A 23,087-nucleotide genomic window follows, 5' to 3' on the forward strand; every position below is an offset into this window, starting at 1 on the left:
AAACAACCAACAGCACCTCACTGCTTTTTTCCCTCCCCTCATCACTCATTCCCCTCCCTCCTTTCCCCCATGCCAGTATCCACTGAGTCTACTGTGAAACCATCCACCTGAGCACGAGTAGACCCCCAGAGCCTCCACATCCCTGAAGAAAACTGTCTTTCCCTTTGGCAGTGTCAGTTGCCAGTAGCTCCTCAGCTTCTGGTAGGCCTTCATGAGCTCTCCCCGCTGCATGCTGGAATTTTGACTGGGTTTATCTTGTGCATGCAGTCCCTGCTGTATCAAGTTCGTGTCCTGTACAGTTATTCATGGCAGCAAATACTGTTTGGCTCCACCTCTACTCCCTTGGATCTTACAGTCTTTCTGGCCCCTCTTCTGTGATGATTCCCAAGCCTTAGGGTCTTTCAGAGAGGAGCAGGTAACGCGGATGCATGAAACAGGTGCTAGTGAGGGGCAATCACTACTTGAACTGCCAGGACACAGTGCCCATGTTCCCATCAGTTTGGTGAGAAATTCTCTCTCTCTCTCTCTCTCTCTCTCTCTCTCTCTCTCTCTCTCTCTCTCTCTCTCTCTAATCTGAAAAGGTCTTGAGTTCCTTTGTTCCTGAGGAATATTTTCCTTGGATCTAAAATTAGAAATCACCAATTCTTCCTTTAAGCAATTGAAAACAAAATGTTGACTTGTCATCCAAGCTTCCATGGTGTCGGATATAAATTCAGCTACCTACCATCTGAATTATTTTCTATCGTCTTTTTTTTTTTTTCTGGGATGTTTTCAAGACTTGTTTTCAGAACTTTTCAGGTAATCATGCTATATTCTGGTCTGCTCAGCTTCTCAACTTTGAAGTTCATGTCTTCTTTCAAATTTTTCCAGTGCTGTTTGACCCCTACCTGCACTCTCTTCCTCTGAAATGTTGATATCATGATCTGTGCTTTCTTACAGTCCTCCTGGTTTCTGGGGCTTCATTCATTGGCTATGCTCTACAGACTGGGCAGTGTCTATAGTTCTGTCTTTCCATTGGCTGATGTGTGTCCCTTCCCAATGCTGATGAGCCGGCTCCAACTTAGGCCTTTCATTTCTCTCGTATTTTTCAGCTCTAGAGTTTTCATTTGACTTCTTGTATCATCCAGTCTTTTTTTTTTTATGGAATCTTTGTTTATCTTGTTAAAGTTTTCTGTATTTTTTATTGTATTTATGTTTTTAAAATCTGTTCTTTGAGGCACTTTTATTTTGACTGCCTTAAACATCTGCTGATAGCCAGGTGTGGTGGTGCGTATGTGCCAGTAATTCCAACATCTGTTTCATGTGTTGGTTCCTATTGATTGTATTTGGCCTTCGGTTTGAGACCTGCTAGCTATTTGGACTAAAATCTGGATGTTTGGTTTGTGTTAGAAGGTGCTGTGTGTGGTGGAGCTCTTCCATTTTAGTTGGCAGTTTTTGACACTGTGCTGGCAGAGAGGGAGAGCTTGCTGGATTCAACTGCCAGGTGGAGTGGGGTTGGCTATTTGGCTTCTGTTGACACCTGCAGGAGGCACTCCTTGTTCCAGCAGGGCAGGGGAGAGTGTTGAAAGTGCAGTCAGGCCAGCCTCTTTCCCACCCAGTCCTGGTGAAATTTCTAACTCTCCGTCTCCTTGGTATCCTGTGATATTACCGTTATCTCACCACAGTATATTCTGAGGTTTTTTTTTTTTTTTTTTTTGACACAAAGTCTTGATATGCAGTCTTGATATCAGAATCCTCTTGACCCAGATTATAAGCCACAACTAAAAAGTCATTATTTTATCTAGGAAATGGAAATCCTTAGCCTTCCTTGGGAACTTCCTAGTTTTGCACTTATACCTTCTTCCCCAGGGGCTAATTATTTCATTTTTTTTCCAACCGGGAGATTGTCCCCATGCTCTTCTTCCTCCAAGACAAATTTTCGCAGCTGAGGTTGTATTTTCTTCCAGCTTTCTTCTACTGTTTTCTATTCGTCCTACTGTTTACCACAACTCACCTACTGTGTGCCTCAGTTCTCAGTCTTTGTTCTTGGACTATACACTTCTATTTCGTTGACTTTCCTTGCAGAGTTTCATTTTCCAACACAGCCTAAATAGGATCAAGTTACAGTGCAGAAAAGCAAGTCTGTGCACCTTGAGCTAAAGTTTCTTCCTGTGCCCCCACCCCGTGTGTGTGTGTGTGTGTGTGTGTGTGTGTGTGTGTGTCTCAAGTTTACTGGGAAGGGGTCAATAAGGAACCAGCTGAAGAGCTGATTTTTAATACTAAAATCCATTTCCTCCAAGGAAAGGAAATAGTGCAAAAGCATTTAGGTCTTATTTCTCTGTCTCAGCCACTTGGTTGGTGTGATGGCAATCAGAAGCTATAAATAGGTCAACTTTGCTAGAAGCATCTTAGAGAAACATCAGGAAATGACTGCTTTGTTTATGGTGATTTAGAAATTAGCATGCCAGCAACAGAGTTTCATCTTTAATTTCTCTTTAGCAAATATTCTTCCCTGGAAATTGTCACCCCTTTATCACTCTCTTGGATTCTCAGAGGTGTCCTTTTAATTAATGCCCTTCTCCCCTGCTCCATATACTCTTAGACTCTCTGGATGGCAAAATGGGATTTAAGTGATTGATTAACAAGTTCTGCTAATGATTTTGATTAGCTCTATTTGTTTTGCATGTAATTATCTTCTCTCGGTAATTAGAATTTAGTCACAGTATTCATACTTGATATAATTTTGGATAAAGATTTCCATAATTAAATTCAGATATATTTATAATTTCCAAGCAATTATAGAACAATTTATCAAAACCTATAGCAATTCTGTATTCTGACAGGAAAAACGGTTTGTTTTAAAATCAGAAGTAGCTGTGGCTCATATAAGATAACTGATAACACAAATCGACTATGCTTTTAAAAATCATGTTTCCTGACAAATTATTTGCAGGATAAAAGTGATAATAATATGGGAACAGTAACCTTTTCTTCAGAGAGACTTGGATGGGCTGGCCTTTGGAATTACTGTACTGGATTCATCTATTTTTTGAATCCCAATTACACCCTATCTCTTGTCTAGAAAAAAGAGCCTGGTTATCCTCATCTGCCTCTACTCGTGGTCTTCAAGAAAACACTGTATTTCTGGGCTACAGCAGCCAGAGACTGTCTAGGAAGGCCTGCCTTTATCCCCTTAGGGGAAATGAAGTGGATATCTGGATTTATTCAGGTCAGCTGCAGAGCCAGGGCTGAGCAGGGCTTTAGCTGGTCCATCCTTGACTACGAGCAGCCACAGAGCTCCCGGGTCCTCATTAAGACAGAAACGCCAGGTGCACAGACTAGGATGGGTTTGTGGGAAGTGTAGTTCCTTCCCTTCAGGGCCAGTAAGGCCAGTGGATAGAAACAACATTTGGCATGATGTCAGCAAAGTTCTGTGGTATATTGCCCTATAAACTGTTTTCTCTAGCTTCTTCAAGATCATCCAATTGGCTATGCCTTTCTTTTAGTTAAAAGCCTTTGAAAGAATTGGACTACTATTCCTTTACTCATGTTTGCCTATCAATGACACTCCCTTTGGAATTTGATGAAAGTAGTCACACTAAAATTTTACATGGCTAATAGTGGATCTCGAGTGATCCAAACAAACTCTCACTGTGACACTAGAGTCCCGTGACCCACATCAGTCCTACAAAGGCACATGTTTTATCTGTCACCTGGCTCTGGTGAGTAGCACCTTATAATCAGGTGAAGAAGCTGCCACCAGGGGGCCCATCAAAGCCAGTCCTAACATTGCGGTCTCAAGTTTCTACTCCTTCTCACTTGACTTTCCCACAGTCTCTGCAGCCTGTGACTGCTGATAAGCCGAGTGGGGCTGGAGGTCAACAACACAGGGAAGGTGTTAATTGTTTAAGGATCAACACAGCTTACCATGCACATCCTCTTGAGTGTGTGTGTGTGTGTGTGGACCTGAACATTGGGGTCTCAGTGCCTGGAACAGGAATGTTCCTTTAGCCAAAACAAACAAAAAGCAGAGGTTTTTTTTGGGGAAGCTGACGGATTTTCCTTATATCCTATTTCTAAACTTGGAATTTCAAAAACTGATGGAGGAAATCAGCTCTTAGTTACTCCGCAGGCTTCCACAGCAGAGTCTCTGCTGATGTGATCTCCATTGAGCGGGATAAACCATGCAGCCGCACCTTCCTGCGGAGCTCTGGGAACCAGCAGCTTGGAGCCCTGCTCTGCGGTGTCTGTGTAGGCATGTGGCCTCTTTTATACTAAATTAAGCTGCTCAACATGGAATTATCCATCCCATGCACTGAAGCCAGGTAAATGGCTGATTCCTAGTACAAAAACAAGCCCTCCTCGTCGCTGCCTGCTCCATCACCACCACACAAAAGGGTAATCCTTGCTTAGCGCTCTGTTCTCGGGGCTTGGTGCCATACCATCTTTAACTTAAGTGATCCTGTCAAGGAGAACCTGAGGCAATGTTCATTGCCTATTTCTTTCCTTTCCTTTCTTTCCACAAATTGGTTGGAGTACTTGCTACTTTTTCTGATCATTGGGACAAAATCCCCGAGAGACACAACTAAAAGGAGAAAAGATGTTTTATTTTATTTTATTTTATTTTATTTTCTGGCTCGTGATTTCATGAAGTCCAGGCCATATGACAGTGAAGATGTGGTGGCCAACCAGTTCTTCTGTCATGGTTCTTTTGAATCTCTTGGTTCTCACCTTCTTGGAGGCAAGAATTTAGTCCAAAGACATGGTCTGAGCAGAAGTTCATTTAACAAAACCAAATGAAGCAAATACTACAAAGAAGGACTGGAGTTGGGGTTGAAGCAGGGATCAGCCCTGTAGATTTGAACCTGGAGATTTTAAAGTAGTTTTCCTGAACATCTATGAGGTCTGTGGCATGTTCATGCGGTAAGGGGATTCCCCTCCCAAATTGTGGGAGACCAGATTTTCCCTTTTGGGTATTTCTATCCATGATCCTCTAGAAAAAGTCTACAAGAGGTAGGGAGGGGGTTGTCAAGACAACAGTACAGGTAGTATAATAAGGTCAAGTCAGTTGAGGATGCAGATCTTTTGTTGATGTGCATGGGTGGAAAGATGCCCTGGTAACTTAGCTTCTGATGTGGTGGGGACACCCTAGTGGCAGCTTAAGGCATGTTTAATAACTAAGGAACACTCTGACCATTAGAACACACAGTTACTAAGATTCATTGGCAGTTTTCCTCATATCTAACTCCTTTTTCTACCTGCTATCATTGGTAGTCGTGTGAAGTGGAAGTTCCCCACATATGGGCAGATCAGCAATCAGAAAACTGGATCAGAATTAGGACCAGGTTATAACTCTCAAAAGGGCCATCCCTAGTGATCCATTTCTACTGGGATCCTGGTGGGTCAATGATCACATTCACTGTTTTCTTTCTGGTGAGGGAGATTGGCACACTGTTTAATTTCTCTAAGATTATTTTTCTCAGTTGCAGATGCAGATCATATTAGTAGCCACCTCCTAGGATTTTTTAAGAGGATTAAGTGAAATAATGATCCTAAAATGTTGAACACATTATCTGTCTCATAGCAAATGTCCTGCTGTTAAAACTGTGATAATTGTTATTAAAAGCTAGACTCCTCATCTCTGTTGGGGAGTATGAACTAGTAGAACCATTCAGAGTAAACTGTTGACATGCTAATGCTAATGTCTTACTTACATTTGTGCATTTGATTTTTTTGATTTAATTATTCTACTTCCAGAAATTTCTTTTGAGGAAACAGGACACAAGGATATATTTACAAGGAATGGACTTTTTTATAGAGTCAAAAGTGGAAACAATGAAATATTTCACAGTGAGGGAATGGTTAAAATGACGGCTTGTATAGATTTGTGCTGCTCTCAACGTTGGTCAGGGAAGCCTCTTTTTGCAGTGAATAGTGGTTAATGCAGAGACTCACATCTGGTCAAAATGTCAAGTATAAGCAACTGTGAGTGCTCAGCTATGGATGAATCACCTACATGAACTATCTTCTCTGAGGCTCAGGGCACATTGCAGAATAGCTGGTGAAAAACTGCAAGAGCTGACAGATGGGAAGGGGAGCTGTGAAATGCTGACTTCCGGACAGGTTGTACACAGCAGCTCAGCACCAGTGGCTACTGCACAAAATCAAGCCAGTCTTAATTCCAGTATGAATGGGAACCCTTGGCAGATGAACTACACAGGAGGGAGAATCATTCTCTCTGGGGTAATATGGCTGCTTGTAGGTTGCTTAACCCCAGAAGATGGCCTCACACCTGTGTGTTTATGGGCAACAGTCACTGGACTCAGGGTTTTTAATAACAAAGGAAGAGGACATGAAGTCGAGAGGGAGGAAGGTGGAGGCACTAAGGAGAGTTGGAGGGAGGTAATGATGAATATGATCAAAATAAACTGCATAAATGTATAAAATTTCAAAGAATAACTCAAATACTATTTTAAAATTGATGAATTGCCCATCTCTGACATTTCATCCAGGACTTACAAAGCGTGTTTAGTGGTTGATAAACAGTAACCATTGATGATCAGTAGGATTACCTGCACTATGTGTTTTTATTAATTAATGTGCTTTAAAATTTTTCTATAGTTAATAATTCAGCCCATTTGGAAACCTCTTGGCATTTATTTCTGACATTTTCTGTCTTTTTTTTTTCCAGACAGGGTTTCTCCATGTAGTTTTGGTGCCTGTCCTGGATCTCGCTCTGTAGACCAGGCTGGCCTCAAACTTACAGAGATCTGCCTGGCTCTGCCTCCCGAATGCTGGGATTAAAGGTATGCGCCACTGCCGCCTGGCCATTTTCTGTGTTGATACATATGATAAAGGAACCATATGACTCTTTCTGATCTCCTGGGTGAGTTAAACTCAGCCCCCTGGGAAGCCTCTGCAGGAGGCCCGGGTGCAGGGGCTCCTCTGAAAGCCAGGACACCAGCCACTGAGAGTTACCTTCATATGAAGACAAGCTCAAGTAGCAAGTTCTGAACCATCTCTGGAAAATGGTAACACTCAACTTTTCCTTGGCATTCAAATCTTCCCCAGTTCTCCATCTCAGTCCAGGTCCTGCCTTTCTGGAGGATAGGTAGGAAAGATTTCCCAGGGGATGTCGTGTCTCATTAAGTTCAGAGGCACAGTTAAAAATGAGTCTTCCTTAGCTCATGGCAGGGCCCACCCAAGGAATAAGAGTTACTGATGAGCAGCAATGGTGGACATGATTATGTCATTCAGCAAACCAGAAGCTTCTGCTGTTCTATAAATTCAATTTAAATTTCATTAAGCGAGAGATAAAGGAAGGAGGAAATAGATGCTTACTCTCAGCTGGAAGGATAGCCATCATTTCAGATTAATTAAGTGGAAGTGAACCTGAGGAACGTAAGTTCAATCCTTTTTTTAAAGGTCAAAAATTAGCTGGTCAAGGCCATCTGGCTTTACTTGTAATCGTGCATCAAAGATTAGCAAAGGTTGTCAAGGAACAGAGACATGGATCCAGGTATGATTTCCACTCTACACATGAGGGACAGAGGAGCGCATGTGCTGGGGGAAGCATTGGATCTGAGAGTGTGGAATGTCAATGTCACATACCTGCCAAGCTTCTGTGCAACAGGGGGTACCCTTCATGTCCTTTCTGGTTGTCTGAGTTTTCATCTGAAAAATGAAAGTGGTATAACATTATACCTTCCATCTTTAGCAACTCCAAGTCTTTTGTGTGAGTCACTAGTTCTATGTTCAAGCAGGTAGACTTGATAGGTCATCATAGATGTGTTTGGCAGACATCTAGCCTCCTAAAGAAATGGGCAGTGGTGCCATGGCTTGTCCAAGGAATGCAGATGAGAGTCGGGTCAGGTTGCACCACAGTTTGAATATCTTGAGTTCTCTCTGAAATTCACATATTGAAACTTCCAATTTTCTGTATTAGTTACTTTTCTTGTTGCCTGACAAGAAACAACTTAAGGGGAGAAGGTCTTATTTTGCCTTGCAGTTTAAGGGACTCACACCTGTCATGATAGGAAAGGAATGGCCACAGGAGGCAAGGGCATCTGGCCACATTGCATCTATAGTCAATATCTTAGTAACTTTTCTACTACTGTGAAGAGACACCACACCCAAGGCAAATTTCAAAAGAAAGCATTTAATTTGGGGATCACATTTCCAGAAAGCAGTAGATTCCATGACCATCATGGCACGGAGCATGGCAGTAGGCAGGCAGGTCAACAAGCATGAGGAAGAGAGAGCTAACTGGTAATGGTGTGGGTTTTTGAAACCTTAAAGTCTACTCTCAGTGACACATCTGCTCCAACAAGGCCATACCTCCTAATCCTTCTCAAGCAGTTCCACAAACTGCAACCAAGTATTCAAACAAAAGCACCTAAGGGGGTTATTCTCATTCAAGCCACCACAGTCTGGAAACAGAGAGTGAACAAGAAATGAGGTTAGGCTATGAAACCTCAAGGCCTGCCCACATTAATCCACTTCTTCCAGCGAGGCATATCCTCCTGAAGTTCCCACAACCTTCCTAAATGGGCCCCCAAGACCAACTGTGGACTGAGTGTTCAAGCACATGAGCCTATGGAGGATATTTCATATTCAAATGACCAGAGTTATTGTTAGGAGTTTAGAGGCTAGAGAGAAGGCTTAGTTAAGGGCACCTTCCTGCTCTTGTAGAGAGCCTGGATTTGATTCTCAGTGCCCACAACTCACAACACAATCTCACAACTGCCAGAAACTCTAGTTCCAAGGCATCCAACACCCTCTTCTGGCCTGTGAAGGCTACTGCATACATATGGTGCCTACAAACTCACTCAAACACAGCATAGGTCAATAACTCAAAACAAAACAAGAGGTGGTGGTGGTGGTGGTTGGATGAGAAATGTCCCCCTTAGGCTCTGGCATTTGAACAGTTGGTTACCAGTTGCTGCTGCCTTTGGAGAAGTTATGGGATGTACAGCCTTGTTGGGGGACTCTGTCACTGGGGGAATGTGGTGATATTTTACTTGTACTGAAATGTGATTTTAATTGTATGTTAATAAAGTTGCCTGGGGGTCAGAGCTATTAGAGCCATAGCAAGTGCGTGGCGGCGGTGGCGCATGCCTTTAAGGACCTGGAGGGCGGTACATACAGGCAGTGATGAGGCAGTCACATGTTTGGGTTTACAACCAATGAGAGGGCAGAACAGCTAAACTATATAAAGACATACACACAGGAAGTAGGCCCTTTTTGGAGAGCTCTCTTGGCTGAAGAGGATCGCTGAATCAGGAAGGGTGAGGCTCTTAGCTCTGACCTCTTGGCTTTCTTCTCTGAATCGGCTCTGTCTTTCTTATTTAATTAGACAGTTGGTTATATCTACAGGGGAAGACTTGGAGAGTTTAAAGTCTTGCACCACTTCCAGTTCACCCTGGTCCACATTGTGCTCATGGTGAAGATGTGATCTCTCAGCTTCCTGCTGCCATCCCTGCAGCTTGCTGGTACGCCTCCCCACCACGGTGGACTCTCACCCCTCTAGATCTATAAGCCAAAATAAACTCTCCCTTTTTCACATTACCTTTTTCATGTGCCTTCCTGCAGCAACAGAGAACAGTAAGTGAAAAAGAGGCGACTGCTTCAAGAGTGGTGGAGCACTTATAACAGGGGTCTGCAGAAAGCAGAGGACTAGAGCTCTCCAGGCTCTTCAGCCATTTGACCCTTCTACCACATGAGGATGGGCATTCAAGGTATTGTCTTGGAAGCAGAAATCAAATCTTCACCAGACATTGAACCTGCTGGTGCCTAGATCTTGGACATTGCAGCCTCTAGAACTGAGGAATATATGTATATTATTTATAGGCTAACCATCTAAGACATTTGACTTGAACAGCACAAGTGAACAAAGACAGGAAGGACAAGAAAGGGCCACTGGGAGGGACACCTGAAGAGAGATGGATAGTGAATCATAGGTAAAAAGAAAACAGAGAGGGTGGGCATTGAGGGTAGAATCCTTTTAACAGTGATGGTAGTGGGAGGGTTGGGGGAGAGAGGAACAGGAGCAAGAGTGCTAATAAAAATGAAGAGTGTATGAAAAAGCCATACAGAAACCCGCAAATGATCTTGTAACCAGATTAAAGAATTAAAGAAAAAGAATTAAGAGATCATCTGCATGGCTAGAAAATGCTGCTCCAAAGGCTATGGCTTACAAAACAGAAATCCAGTGCCAGGTTGGGATAGGTCCATATAAGTTGTTGACCAAGGAGGACCCAGAGGCCCTCCTCACAAACAATATGAGCTCTTTTCACTCTACACCAGAACTAAACTATAAGACCCTGTTATTAAATATAGCAAACAGTTTGATTATAGGGAAATCAAGTTTGAACTGAACTGGAAATTTCCTCCTAACTGGCTAGCAGTCACAGTACCAGAACATGCTATGCAGGATGCTAGGGTACAAAAGGCATCAATAATATTATCCAGATACTTATTTCCATGAACTACAATACCAGTTTGCTAAACAAGATGTGCCTACCTGTGCAACAGTGGCGTGACGGTTGGGGAATATAACCAACTACCTTCTGGTTGGATTTGAGGTCCAATTTGCTGGAGGGAATCCATGCCTGATACTGTAAAACACATGGCTGAGGAGGTCTTAGACCTTTGTAGTAAACTTAGGTTTGTTGTTAAACTCACAAATACCGCTCTCAGCCTTAGTCAAAGAAGGAAGTATCTCTTTGCAGTAAATGGCAGAGAATGCAGAAGTTTCATGGCAGCTCAAGGTGATAAGAGATGTTTGAATGCTTACTCTAATAATACATAACTTCCCACTAAGGTTTGAGGGACATTGAGAGGGGGCAGAAAGAATATAAGAGTCAGAAAGATAGAAAAGATGTGAAATACCATCCTCTGGGCATGGCGTAGCTATTGTAATTATAACATATATTAGCTGTTGATTCCTACATTGGGCTTATCAAAAGTTAATCATGGGTAGAGGATAGACTCGTGGGCCCTACTTTCTCTGCTGAACTGGTGGCTACTTTGTAGATTCAGGGAGAAGGGAGTCAATGTCTTTAGTTGCATGTCCACTGGTAAGACCACCAGGCGCCAATGGACACTTCCAAACACATAGTTACCCAGATGACCCTGGTTAAACTCAGTGAGTCACAAAACAAAAGGAAAACTCACGAAAGTGGGTGTCTTAGTTGTTTTCTATTGTTGTGATAGAACACCACGACCAAGGAAACTTAGAAAAGGAAACATTTAATTGGGTGCTTGCTTCCAGTTTCCGAGGGTTAGACCATGATCATCACGGTGGAAGCAGGACAGCAGGCACTGGAGCAGTAGCTGAGAGCTCACATCTGATCCATAAGTTACAGGAGGCAGAGCAAGACTGGGCCTGGCACAGGCTTTTGAAACCTCAAAGCCCGTTCCCAGTGACCACCTTCTCCAACAAGACCACATCCACTCCAACTAAGCCACACCTAATCCTTCCCAAACAGTTCCACTAACTGGGGACGAAGCATTCAAATATATAAGCCTATGGAAGCCATTCTCATTCAAACCACCACAGTGGGAAAGGGTTTTAGAAGGAGAAGGGGGAAATGGAAGGGAGATAGGAGAGGATGTGGGGTGAGTATAGTTGAGAATGAATTATATACAAATATACCTATTAGATGGTTGAACTACTTCTCAGCTTGCCATCTATATAGATTGATTATAAATATACTTTATAGATTATAAGTATATAGTATTGATACAAGTATTGACCATATATCAATATTTACTGGCTGCTACTTATCATTAATTCCAATCATCTCCAAACCCAATATTAATCCACATCATTCACTGCCCTAGAGATAATTAAACATCCTTTTTTACTATGCAAGGAAAGGGGAATTTTGGCAAGCCACAAGAATATGTTATAAGGAGTCCAGCTGTGTATTAAAGCTTGACTATACCTTGACCAGACCAAGGGTCAGTTAAGTGGGAAGCCATCTAACATGGACTATTTGGTGTTACACAGCTTAATATTCAGCTGTGCCTTGTTATGAATTTCTTGTGCTCAGAATTCCCATAGAATGGGTGTGTGAACTTCCTGCTTGGGCCAGTACTTGGATAAGGCCATGTAGGCAAAGCCAAGCAGGTGATAGATGCATAGCTTTGTTTCTTGTGCAAATCAAGCTCAGACCATCTCCTTGCCTTGGGGCCTAGTGGCTCTCCAGAATCAAAAGGTGTTAGAACCTTGACAGATTTTTCATTATCATTCCCCCTGAATATTTCAATTAAAAAAAAAAACTCATGTTTTGCTTGAGTCACTGGAGAAATGAAAGGTATCATCTAAAGCTGAACATGCTCATATTTTGTATAAATTTAAAGTGGACCCCTTCTCTGATAAAAGACAGAAACAAGGCCATAGACTAACACCACTCTTAGAAAAATTCATCAGTAGCCCTGTTCCAAGACTGCTTCCAATTATCTCATGTCCTTTTTGGTTTTAAAGGACAAGGCTCTAAATTAGGAACGGTACCTTCCTGTACAAATCAGAACATTAATTGCTGCCATTTTTACATGCTGCTGAAGTGTCTACGTGAGATATGATACACATTTCTACAAGATGTTTGCATGAATTGTACCATCTTTTCTTTGCATCAGTACACTTATTAAATAGATGGTAGTCACGTCATTTATTTTATTAAAACACTATGAAATTTTTTATGAGCATTTTTATTGGATATATGAAAACCTATTAAACTGTATTTTACCTATCAAACAATATATTGAGATATTTTAAGGAAGGGGATTAAGAGCCCTTGGAGTTTTATGCTGCCTTTTAATTCTACTAATAAGGGAAGATCATTATTTTATTTAAATATAAATTTCTGTTACTGAGAGTTTATGTGTAGCCAAAGCCATAGCATCAGGTCCAAGAATTTATCTTCCGAGTGATCTTTATTTGGTTTCCTTAAAAATGTTACATTCCTGCATTCCTTTGACTACTGTGGTTTAGAAATTACCACAGTTGTTGGGTAAGTTATGATAACTCTCACCAAGAGTCAGAGCAAAATGCTACAAAAATGCCCTGTATGCACTATGAAGTAGCCAGGAACCCATGGGGATGAACGAATTAAGAGTTAGTTATGAAGCATGGTTCTCCCATTGGTCAGAACTCCTTTTAGTTTCTGCTGTGGGTTTCAGGGTCAAATTAGTGTATGGATCTTGGAAGTAAAGTAAGACTAGATAATGAAAAGATGCTATAAGCCAGGTGTGATATGCACATCTGCAATCTCAGACCTCAGGAAGCTTAGGCAGGACTATTGCAAGCTGAAGGGTAGCCTGGGATGAGCAAGACTTTGCTTTGAAACAAACAAACAAAAACTAAAACAAAACCCAACAAGAGAAGGAGAGAAGCAGAAAGTAAGAAAGGAGGCAGGGGAAGGAAGGAACTAAGAAAAAGAAAGGAACGAAGGGATGAAGGAAGGAGGGTGGAAGAAAGAGAAAAGGTGGGGTGTGTACTAAAACTAGCATTATATAGACTCAAGAGGAAGGAAACTTGCAACAACACTGATAGAATTAGAAGAAATAATGCTAAGTGAAACAAGTCATGCATCAAAAGATAAATGTTATATGAACTCATATTTGTAAATACAAAAATGTCAATCTCATGGGAAGAGAACTGGTAGATACTAGAGTCTAGGGCTGGGGAGAGAGGATTGAGATGAAGAAACTCATTGTCTAAAAGGTGCAATGCTTCATTTATACTATAGGAAATCAGTTTAGTGATCTATTGTACCACGGTGAATAATAATACATATTTCATAATTGCTAACATATTTTTAATGTTTTCACCATATACACAGATAAATTGATGAGCTGGGTATATTCATTAGCTTGATTGAATTTTTATATAATTTCACAGAGATTAGAACTTATTGTACCCAACAGGCATACACAATTACTGCTTATCAGTTAAAAATCATTTTTTAAAGAGGGGCTGGCAAGATGGCTCAGAGGTTAAGAGCACTTGCTCTTACAGAGGACCTAGGTTCAGTTTCTAGCACCCACATGGTGGCTCATAAACACCTGTACCTCCAGTTCCAAGGGATCTGATACCTTCCTCTGGCCTCCATGGTTCCTGCACACATGTGATTCTCATACATATATGCAGGTAAAACACTCATACACATTAAATATATAAAGAAGTTGTATTTTCAAAAATATTTTTCAAAGTGGTTGAAGTGTCTAAACTACTTGTGGACAGTGCCCTGGCCAGATCAGTTCAAACAGTGCCTTCGATAGTTCCCACAAGCAATCTACCAATTGAACGTAATGAATCTCTGCCATGAAGCCAGGATTACTGAGTCTGCATGCCTTTCCCCTGTAATACACTTTCATGATGAGCTCAATAAGAATTATACAGTTGCTACATGAATATGGGGTTAAAAATGGGAATTAATGGCATCTGGCTGGAAGAGGTGGATGTATTGGTCTCATCAAGGTGTGTTCTCTCTAATGGGACCAAATTATTTGGATATGCTTAGCTAGGCACTCAGCTTCACTTCAGTGACTTCAGTGACTCATCTTTCTCTGAATTTTCAAGCTGGCCAGCTTCTTTAATGACTGATGCATTCTTTATTTAGACATGCCAATACATTTAATCAGTTCATGGTGAAATTCTCCTGGCCGAGGAGCCATTCTGTCTCTTTAAAATGATGGTCATCATTCATCAAAAATTTATGAGTATCTTCCATTTGATAGGCTCTGAACCCTGCATGGAGCATGCAACAGCAAGATAAACGAGTTACATAGGGTCTGAGGGGTGAAATCACAGTAAAACAATCAAGTGCAGCAATAGGAGAGAGTGTTTCAGGGTGAAAAGAAGCAGCACCAGCCACGTCACCCCTAGGCTTGGGAGCCCAAGAGATCTTCCAGGTGAAAGAGATGCAAATTTGAGATATGAAAAAGGGAGCAAGGAAGAGTAGATATAAATAGGTTATTCTTGGCAGTGGAAACTTCCTGTATGAAGGACTAGAGGGGAGATCAGGGGGACTGAAGGGCTTTACAAGAGCTGTGATAGAAAGTACAGGTGGTAATAGCTGGTGAGCTTAGCAAGGACCATATCATGTAGGCTCTTACCATGCCTACTGGATAAATTGGACTCTTCCCTACAAGCAGTAGGGGAGATTTTGATGATTTTAAACTAATGATGATTTGATTTTTTTGTTTATTGTTTTTGTGGTGCTGGGGATGGAGCCCAGGGACTTACACATGTTAAGCATGGGTTATGTATACTGCTGAGCTTCACCCCAGTACTGACGACTAGGTTGCAGTTCACCAAGATCACGCTGGCTGTGACATGGAGAAGGGATTCAAGAGAGTTATAAAAGGATTATAAAAAGTAAAGAACCATGACATTTCAAACAAGAATGGATAGTGGGTAGCAACAAGGAAGATGAAGAAAAATGAAGTTTGGAGATGTAGTTATGAGAAAGAACAGACGGAACTTGATGCTTAGATGAGAGTGTGTGGTAGAGATAGTATGGAGTGGAAAGTGATTCCAGGGCTGGAGAGATTCCTTGGTTGGTAAAGCATCTGAATAAGAGTGAGAGCCAAAGTTTGGATCATCAGCATCTATGTATGTAAAAGCCAGGCATGGCTACTCACCTGTAATCACAGAACTCAGGAGACAGAAGATGTCCCGAGCAAGTTGGCTAGCTAGACTAGTCAAAGTGGCAAGCTCTGAGTTCATGTGAGAGACTCTTGCCTCAGTATATAATGGTGGAGATTGATTGAGAAAGACACTCAGCATCAAACTTTAGCTTCCACACATACATACCTGCATGAACATGCTGACCCCCACACACATGTGCACTCATCACACACACACAAATGCACACATGCACACACACACTCTGATTGTATGTTTTGCTGAGCCAGAGCATACCAGGGCAGGATTGGACATGGAGAGAAGGTAATGAATCCAGTTCAAGACATTTTGGTTTTGAAGTTATTTGAATGCATAAGTCCATAATCCAGGAGAAACATTGGAGCTGGAGAGAAAAGTTTGGAAATGTTATTTTTTAAAAAAGATTATATGTGTGTGTGTGTGTGTGTGTGTGTGTGTGTGTGTGTGTGTGTGTGTGTGTGTGTGTGTGTTCTGCCTGCATGTATGCTTGCAGGCCTGAAGAGAGCCCCAGATCTCATATGGTGACCCACCATATGGTTGCTGGGAACGAACTCAGGACCTCTGGAAGAGCAACTAGTGCTCTTAACCTCTGAGCCATCTCTCCAGCCCCTGGAACTGTTATTATACAGATAGCTTTGAAGTCATCAGACAAGATGAATCCACCTGGGAAAATTTGAAGAGTGTGAAAAGATACAAGGATTAAATTCTAGCTAGACAAAGAGGACTAAGAGGGAGAAGGAGATGGCTGAGATAAATGGGTCATTCTATCACACATCTTGTCCTGCCGATCTGATTTTTAGAGCCATTTTTTCTGTCTAAATTTTTAGGACAGCTTCTCTGGATAAACATTCTGAGGCAAGACTTAAAGATTCATGTGACACAGTGAGGCAAAAGTGTGAGAAGGGACTGTGTATCCAATCACCTTGCCATCACCTTGTGATGGACATGAGGAAGGTCAGAGTTACTCAGTCTCCATGAGGACTTCCCTGTATGAGCTGCAATGATGCATCAAATCTTGGACCAGTCTACACAAAGAAAGAAAGTGTGTGTGTGTGTGTGTGTGTGTGTGTGTGTGTGTGTGTGTGTGTGTGTGTGTGGCGGGAGAGGGTTCATTGCTTTCCTCTTTCTCAATTTCCATCTCCCACTAATGAAGAGAGCTCTGGGTGTATCAGTTATGGCTTAATGATGTGCAACTATCCAATCTGGCTTAAGGAATTGACTTCCGCAACATGGAAGCTGGTTAACTGTCTCTGAAAGATGGCCCTATGGTCTGATGCAGACACTTTAAGTCCACAAGAAGGGTGGTCTTGAAGATAGTTCCTGAACAGATTGGAGGCCACAAGGATGATCTAACCTGTGTGTGTTCTTGTTGCCTATGGTCTCCACAAATAGGATGGTCCCATAAAAGCCAAAGGTAGGTTGGTGCAGTAGGCAACTGAGACAGATGTTGCTTCCAGTAGAAGAGCCGTTGATCTACAACACATGCCAATGTATTGTGTGGCAGACTAATTTCTTCTACCATGCAAACCTCACAGGCATCTCCCCCGTAGGCTCTGGGGTTTGAACTCATCTGCTATTAGCTTCTCCACTGGCCCTCTTTCCACAGCTAAATCTTGGGAGCCCTGCACTGGCGGCAAGTTAACTCTCTCTATTTCTTGTTTCCATCATCTAGCCTCTATAGTGAATGCTTCAGACATATGGTAGGAGAAAAACAGAAAACCAGCACACCTGGGACAATTGTTTGCTTGACCTTTAGCAGCAGCAGGAAGAAGGCAAGCGTATCAGAGAATCTGAGCAGGCCAATGAAACATAGCCCTGTGTGAGAAAATTTATCGCATAATGGGACTTTCAGGTTTGGGAAGAAAATATTTCAAAACTGGGCTGAAAGACCTCAAAAGGCTTGTTTTTCTTTTTGTTGAGCAAGGACACTTAATACTTCTGAGACCTTTCTCTTAAAATTTACTAATGTTCTATATGTTGAAGTCAGAACCCTTAGGATCATGTTTGTGCAATGTCGGGGCACTTCTCACGCATGCTCTCTGCTGCTTCTGTGAGAGCTATCAAGTGTTAAATCATTCTAGTAATGTGTTAGATTTTTTTCTCCTTTCAATTTAAGGAGAAACAAGTTGCCAGATAGAAATGCTCTGTTGCAGAATAACATCAAAGATGGCTAAGTGACAATAATAATGCTTGGCTCAGAGTTAATGAAGTGCCTGCAATCATTTGGTTATTGAAAATATGAGTTTATAACAATTTCTCTTTGTTTGGCAGACTGCACATACACACATCCCTAACATGGGTTTTGCAAAAAAAAAAAAACACTAGAAATAAATGGAGAGGGGGATGGTCTCTGTTGTTTGGCATTTCTGAAGTAAGGATTTAATGTCAAGGCTGTAGGTCTTCACAGATCCATTTCTGTCACTGGGCAGCTCCTCGAAACTTTCATTCTGAGTTCTTACCTGAGATGGATGACAATAAATAAATACCCTATGGGACAGGACACTGCTAGGCTGGGCTGTGGATTGTGCTCAACTTTAGCTGTCTGCAGTACCATTTACTGCTTTCTCATTAAAAAACTATTATCAGGAAAACAAAACAAAACCCTAAAAAAGATAAAAACCACCAAACCATAGCAAAAATATATTGTATGAAAAAATTTGTAATACCCATCCCCCGCCCACAATTGTCAGAATTCATATGAGTCATAGTGAGTTGTGATATGGATGATGTGAAATACTGACAATTTATTTAAAAATTGAATGATGTGTCAATGTTTTACTTTATCAATCAAATTTGATATGCCCATATATAATTATTCATCACACATACTTATAATATGGGATTGATATCATCTAATATTTAGAACATTCTAAATGGTTTTGAACCAAAATTATAGTGATGGGATTGGTTCAGTTGGTTCATAGGGTGTATCTGGGTGACTAAGGATTAAAATTTGCTTACTAACATTGTTTGAAATAATCTTTTATGTTTCTTTTGTAAGTAAAGGGGATTGAACCTAGGGCTATGTGCATACCAGGCAAGCACTCATCCACCGAGCTCTACTCTGATCCCTCTTTTGGATTTTTAAAAAGATTTGAGACAGGGCTTCATGAGGTCTCCTAGTTTGACCTTGAACTCATTCTGTAACCTAGACTCTTCTTGAAATTTCAATCCCCTTCCCTCAGCCTTCCCCACAGCTGAGATGATAGATCTTGGCCACAAGACTAGGCCTTAATTTAGCAGTATCAAGTGATCAATTTTTCTATTGCCATGTCTTGTGAAATAAGACAAGTCATGTAATAATCTCAGAAAACTAGAGAGTGGGAATACCATGGGAGACTTGGAAAGAAACTGAAGGTTGTTGATATCTACCCTGTATCTCGATTTATACATCGGCAAGCACCCTCCAAATGCTAGAAAAGACCCTTTAGATTGACAGCAAATGACTTGACAGAGATAAGACTTAAAGAGCAGACAATAAGCTTTTGTATCCAAAAGTTTACAAAGAGATAGCCTGCATGGCTGAGTTCATACTCAGTTTTCCGTGTGTCTCATACACACACACACACACACACACACACACACACAAATTTCCACCAAACTGGAGCCGCTTGTACATCAGAGCACTCTTGCTTGGCAGCTCTAGTAAAGGAGACTCGGGGAGAACCTTGTAGGGTCATCGGTGATATGTCCAGCTCTGAGCCAGTCATGAACATGGTCAGAGGATAGGAATCAGCCAGCTTACATTGCTGGCTGGCAACTATGCTAATGTTTTTACATTGGGACAAGAAAGCTGAGGAGTGGTTTATTTGAGCTTATGGTTTTGGAGGTCTTAGTGCATGGCTGGTTGGCCTTGTATCTGGGTCTATGGTGAGGCCTCATGAAATGGTGGAGAGTGGCTAGTAGAAAAGATGCTTACCTCATGGGCAGGTAGGAAGAAAAACACAAGAATAAAGGCATAAGGCCCCACCTCCATGCAAGCAACTCCCCCGTGGCTTCTTTCCACTAGGCTCTACCTCTTATAGATTCCACTACTTGTCATTAGTGCCAGGCCAGAGAACAAGTCTTTCACACATGACACTTTGCGGGACACTGTAGATTCAAATAATAGCAGCAACCCTGGATTTTACCCTCAAATAGATCTGATACTTGTCCAGCTCTTGGGTAGGCATCTCTGGACTAGATCCTCTGCACCCATAACATTTAATTTCAAACAGTCTTTAGTAACTCTTAATTATGTCTGCTTGTCTCTGTGTACGGGTATGTGAGGACAAGTGCCTGTGGAAGATAGAAGTGTTGGATCCCGCTGGAACTGGAGTTGTGAACTGCCCACCATGGGTGCTAGGAATTGAACTGAAGTCCTCTGCAAAGGCAGTCCACATTCCTAACCACTGAGACATCTCTCCAGCCTCCTAAACAACCTTTAACTTTTACCCCAAATAGCAGAGCTTCAGAAAGGCCCATAAAAGGCTTCTAGGTATCCGGTCAGGTAGGACAACGAGACAAGCAATTGAGCCTGTAGTCACTTTTGCAGTAGTATAAGTTGGAGGCCAATCTGAGGGAGATGTGCAGGTTGTACCTCTGCTCCATTTCCCAGGAGTAGAGGGGGAAGAGGAGGAGGGGAAGGATGGGGCAGGTAGATCAGCAAATGTGAAAACTCTCTTTCTACTGAAAGACAGTGAATAAAAGTTCTTGAGTTTTATAGAGAGCAAATGGCTTGCATTAAACACTGAGATCAGAGAAAGCTTCGAGTCTCCCTCAGCCTTCACATAGTAAGGTGGTATTGGCTGAGTGCCAGATCAGCATCCCAGGGTACCTTCCTCTGCAAAGACTTCCCACTGGAACCACCTAGGCTAGGGATATGGCTCTGTAGGAGAGCACGTCCGGCTAGGAGAGAACTTGAGTCCCCAGTCATAGCTGCCACCAGGGAACACATTACACTGGCTTGTATGGGGCAGAGGGTAGCTGACCCTCTTCATTGTGAGGCCTTACCAACTAAAGCCTTTGACACATGGTAGGTGTTCAGTAAGTTGTTACTGCTGTTGAAGGACACATTGGTGGGGGGTAGAGCTGCTGGAGACATGCCACAGGATGTTCTATGGGCCCCCTACTGTTACCAAATGTTGGAGCAGCTGGCACCAAAGTTGCTGTATCCCGGCTATACATCAGCCAGCCAGCTAGACAGGTCTCCAGTGGTTTGAACACTGAAAATAGAAGAACTATGAGATGTGACAGAAAGTTGATAAATAGTGTGGAAAAGAAGAGAAAAAACCCACTGAAATGAACAAATGGTTCTGAGCTGCTTGGAAAGGGCCTGTCTGTGCTGTCTGCAGGACACTGCCACTTTATCACCCACACTCCTGTCAGTAGAAAGCAGATTAGGCTATCGACACCTGCCATTTGGCCTTTGGGCTCATTCACAATGTCATGGTCACAGTATGCTGTGTTCCCCTTGGTCAGCTGAAGATATATCCTCCCATCTGCCCGTGGCATCCTCTGGTTTAAGCAGAGGCTCTACCCATGCTGCTCCTCCATCTGTCCCGCCTTTTTGTGCATTTGCCCACATCAGAGCTAGAACCCACAGGTTCATGCTACAATGCGAGGAAGCCACAGTGCTCAGCGTTAACCCTGAATGACAAGATTAAAGAGAATATCTTTAAGCCAGGGAAATCTTATAGGTTAAATGCTTCTTGAAACTATATATTTTTACCTTTTTCCAAATTATTGCCAGGGGGTTGGTTCTTTGAAGTCAGGTCAACAGTATGATGGAGTGCATTTTTTTCCTCTAATGAATTTGTTTTTAAAGAAACAAAGGTTGTATTCAAATGTCTTGAAGTTTCCCAAGAATCCAAGTTATTTAAAACTTACCCATTAAACATCTGAAAAAAAGGTCTATTACAGATTTTTAAAACTGATTAAAAGCTCATTTTGGAAGGATGGAAGGGTTTATCACACAATAATTTCATTGCAGTATATCTCTACAAGTGTCCAGTGTTATAAGCAATTTGCTCCACAAATGGACAGGCTGGCAAGCATTCATTCGTGTGTATAAGCATGAGTCTATCTTAGATCATATCATATTTTCATTAGCAGAAGATATGAAGTTGGTGAAGCATTATTGCTTTCCAGCATACAAAACAATGCTGCTACAAAATCAATCAAGTGAGGATTGTCTTAATAGCCCAACAGCTATGACAGGAGAAAGGAATAGATACAGCTACCCTCCAGTGCACAGCGGAACAGTGAACACTTTGTTAATAGCCCCAGGGTCAATTAAACAGGCATATGATGAGATTGGTAGCTGCCAAGCCTCAGTGGGAGCCAATTAGAATTTACCAAAAATGATAAAGGGTGAATCCAGGAAAACAGCACTAGATTTATGGAGGAAAGCAAACACATCATTGAGCCAAGAATAATCTTAGTGGGCATCCTTTAAAAGAGATTGGTAAACAGAGAGCTGGATGGTTCTTCCATAGTCATGGCAATTTGAGTATTTCTCCTGCAATATTTCAAGCCATCAGTGCAAGGGAATTAAATTAGTCAGATTTAGTCTATACCGCATGAGAGCACAGTTCTGAAAATTGTAGTCATTATTAATTTTGTTCTAGAAGCAGCCTTGCATGAAACATCGAAGTGATTTTTCTTTTCTTTTTGCATTTAAACTACAAACACCACAGATTGCTACAGATGAATGCTAGTGAAATTCAGGAGATGGTTCAGCCATTTCTTTTAAAGTCAGATATTCAATCATGAAAGATGTTTGAACAATCTAATGACAGATCTTCATTAGGTCAGTGCAGTCAAGACAAGTTACCACTCCACATAGTTGATACTAATCTTGTTTTTGCAGTCATGATTGGCTTGCTGAGGAAAATCTGCACCCCACGAAGCTCTGACTCTGTCCAAAACAGCACCAACTTGAAACACCATTGGCTTACTCAGCAGCATCCAAACCCACAAAACAACTAGGTCAGATCAATCTGGGACTCCTTTGCCTCAGTAAATGGATGTGCCCTCTTTAAAGCAAGGGGCAGTCTTCCAACACAATTATTCCTAATGGAACAGCCTGAGAAATTTCCTTCACATGAGGTTGTTGGTCAATCTGTGGAATCTGTGTCAGGATAAATATTCAAGCACTCTTCAGAGATGGATTTTCCCACAAAGCATTGGTGACCTATGGACTGTATGCAGCTCACTTTGTTTTAGACAAAGGGGAAAGTGATCTCAACCTAGCACACAACTTGTAAGTGTGCTTTTGCACCCCTCCCCTCAGTTCTTTGCAAAGGCATTGATTGCATATGCCAGATGTCCTGAAGCAATAGCCTAGTTTTATGTGTTTACAATAAATTTTATTAAGGGAAAAGTTCCAAGTGACAGATGTCACCAATGAATGTTCTCACCAGTGCAATGAAGACATGGCTCTGAAATATACCAT

The 23,087-nt window shown here is 41.8% G+C and overlaps 1 long non-coding RNA gene across 1 annotated transcript in view; it reads right to left on the reverse strand.

Moving 5' to 3' along the window:
- Positions 1 to 23,087, reverse strand: part of LOC128104499 (uncharacterized) — a 54,472-nt gene that overhangs the window by 25,189 nt on the left and 6,196 nt on the right. Inside the window, exon 2 of the long non-coding RNA XR_008216034.1 lies at positions 7,591 to 7,653. This is a non-coding gene — a long non-coding RNA (uncharacterized LOC128104499). The remainder of the gene's footprint in view (positions 1 to 7,590; positions 7,654 to 23,087) is intronic.

The sequence above is a fragment of the Peromyscus californicus genome, unplaced genomic scaffold (genome assembly GCF_007827085.1).
Source record: "Peromyscus californicus insignis strain IS unplaced genomic scaffold, ASM782708v3 Scaffold_8__1_contigs__length_139910024, whole genome shotgun sequence".
Taxonomy (NCBI): Eukaryota; Metazoa; Chordata; class Mammalia; order Rodentia; family Cricetidae; genus Peromyscus; species Peromyscus californicus.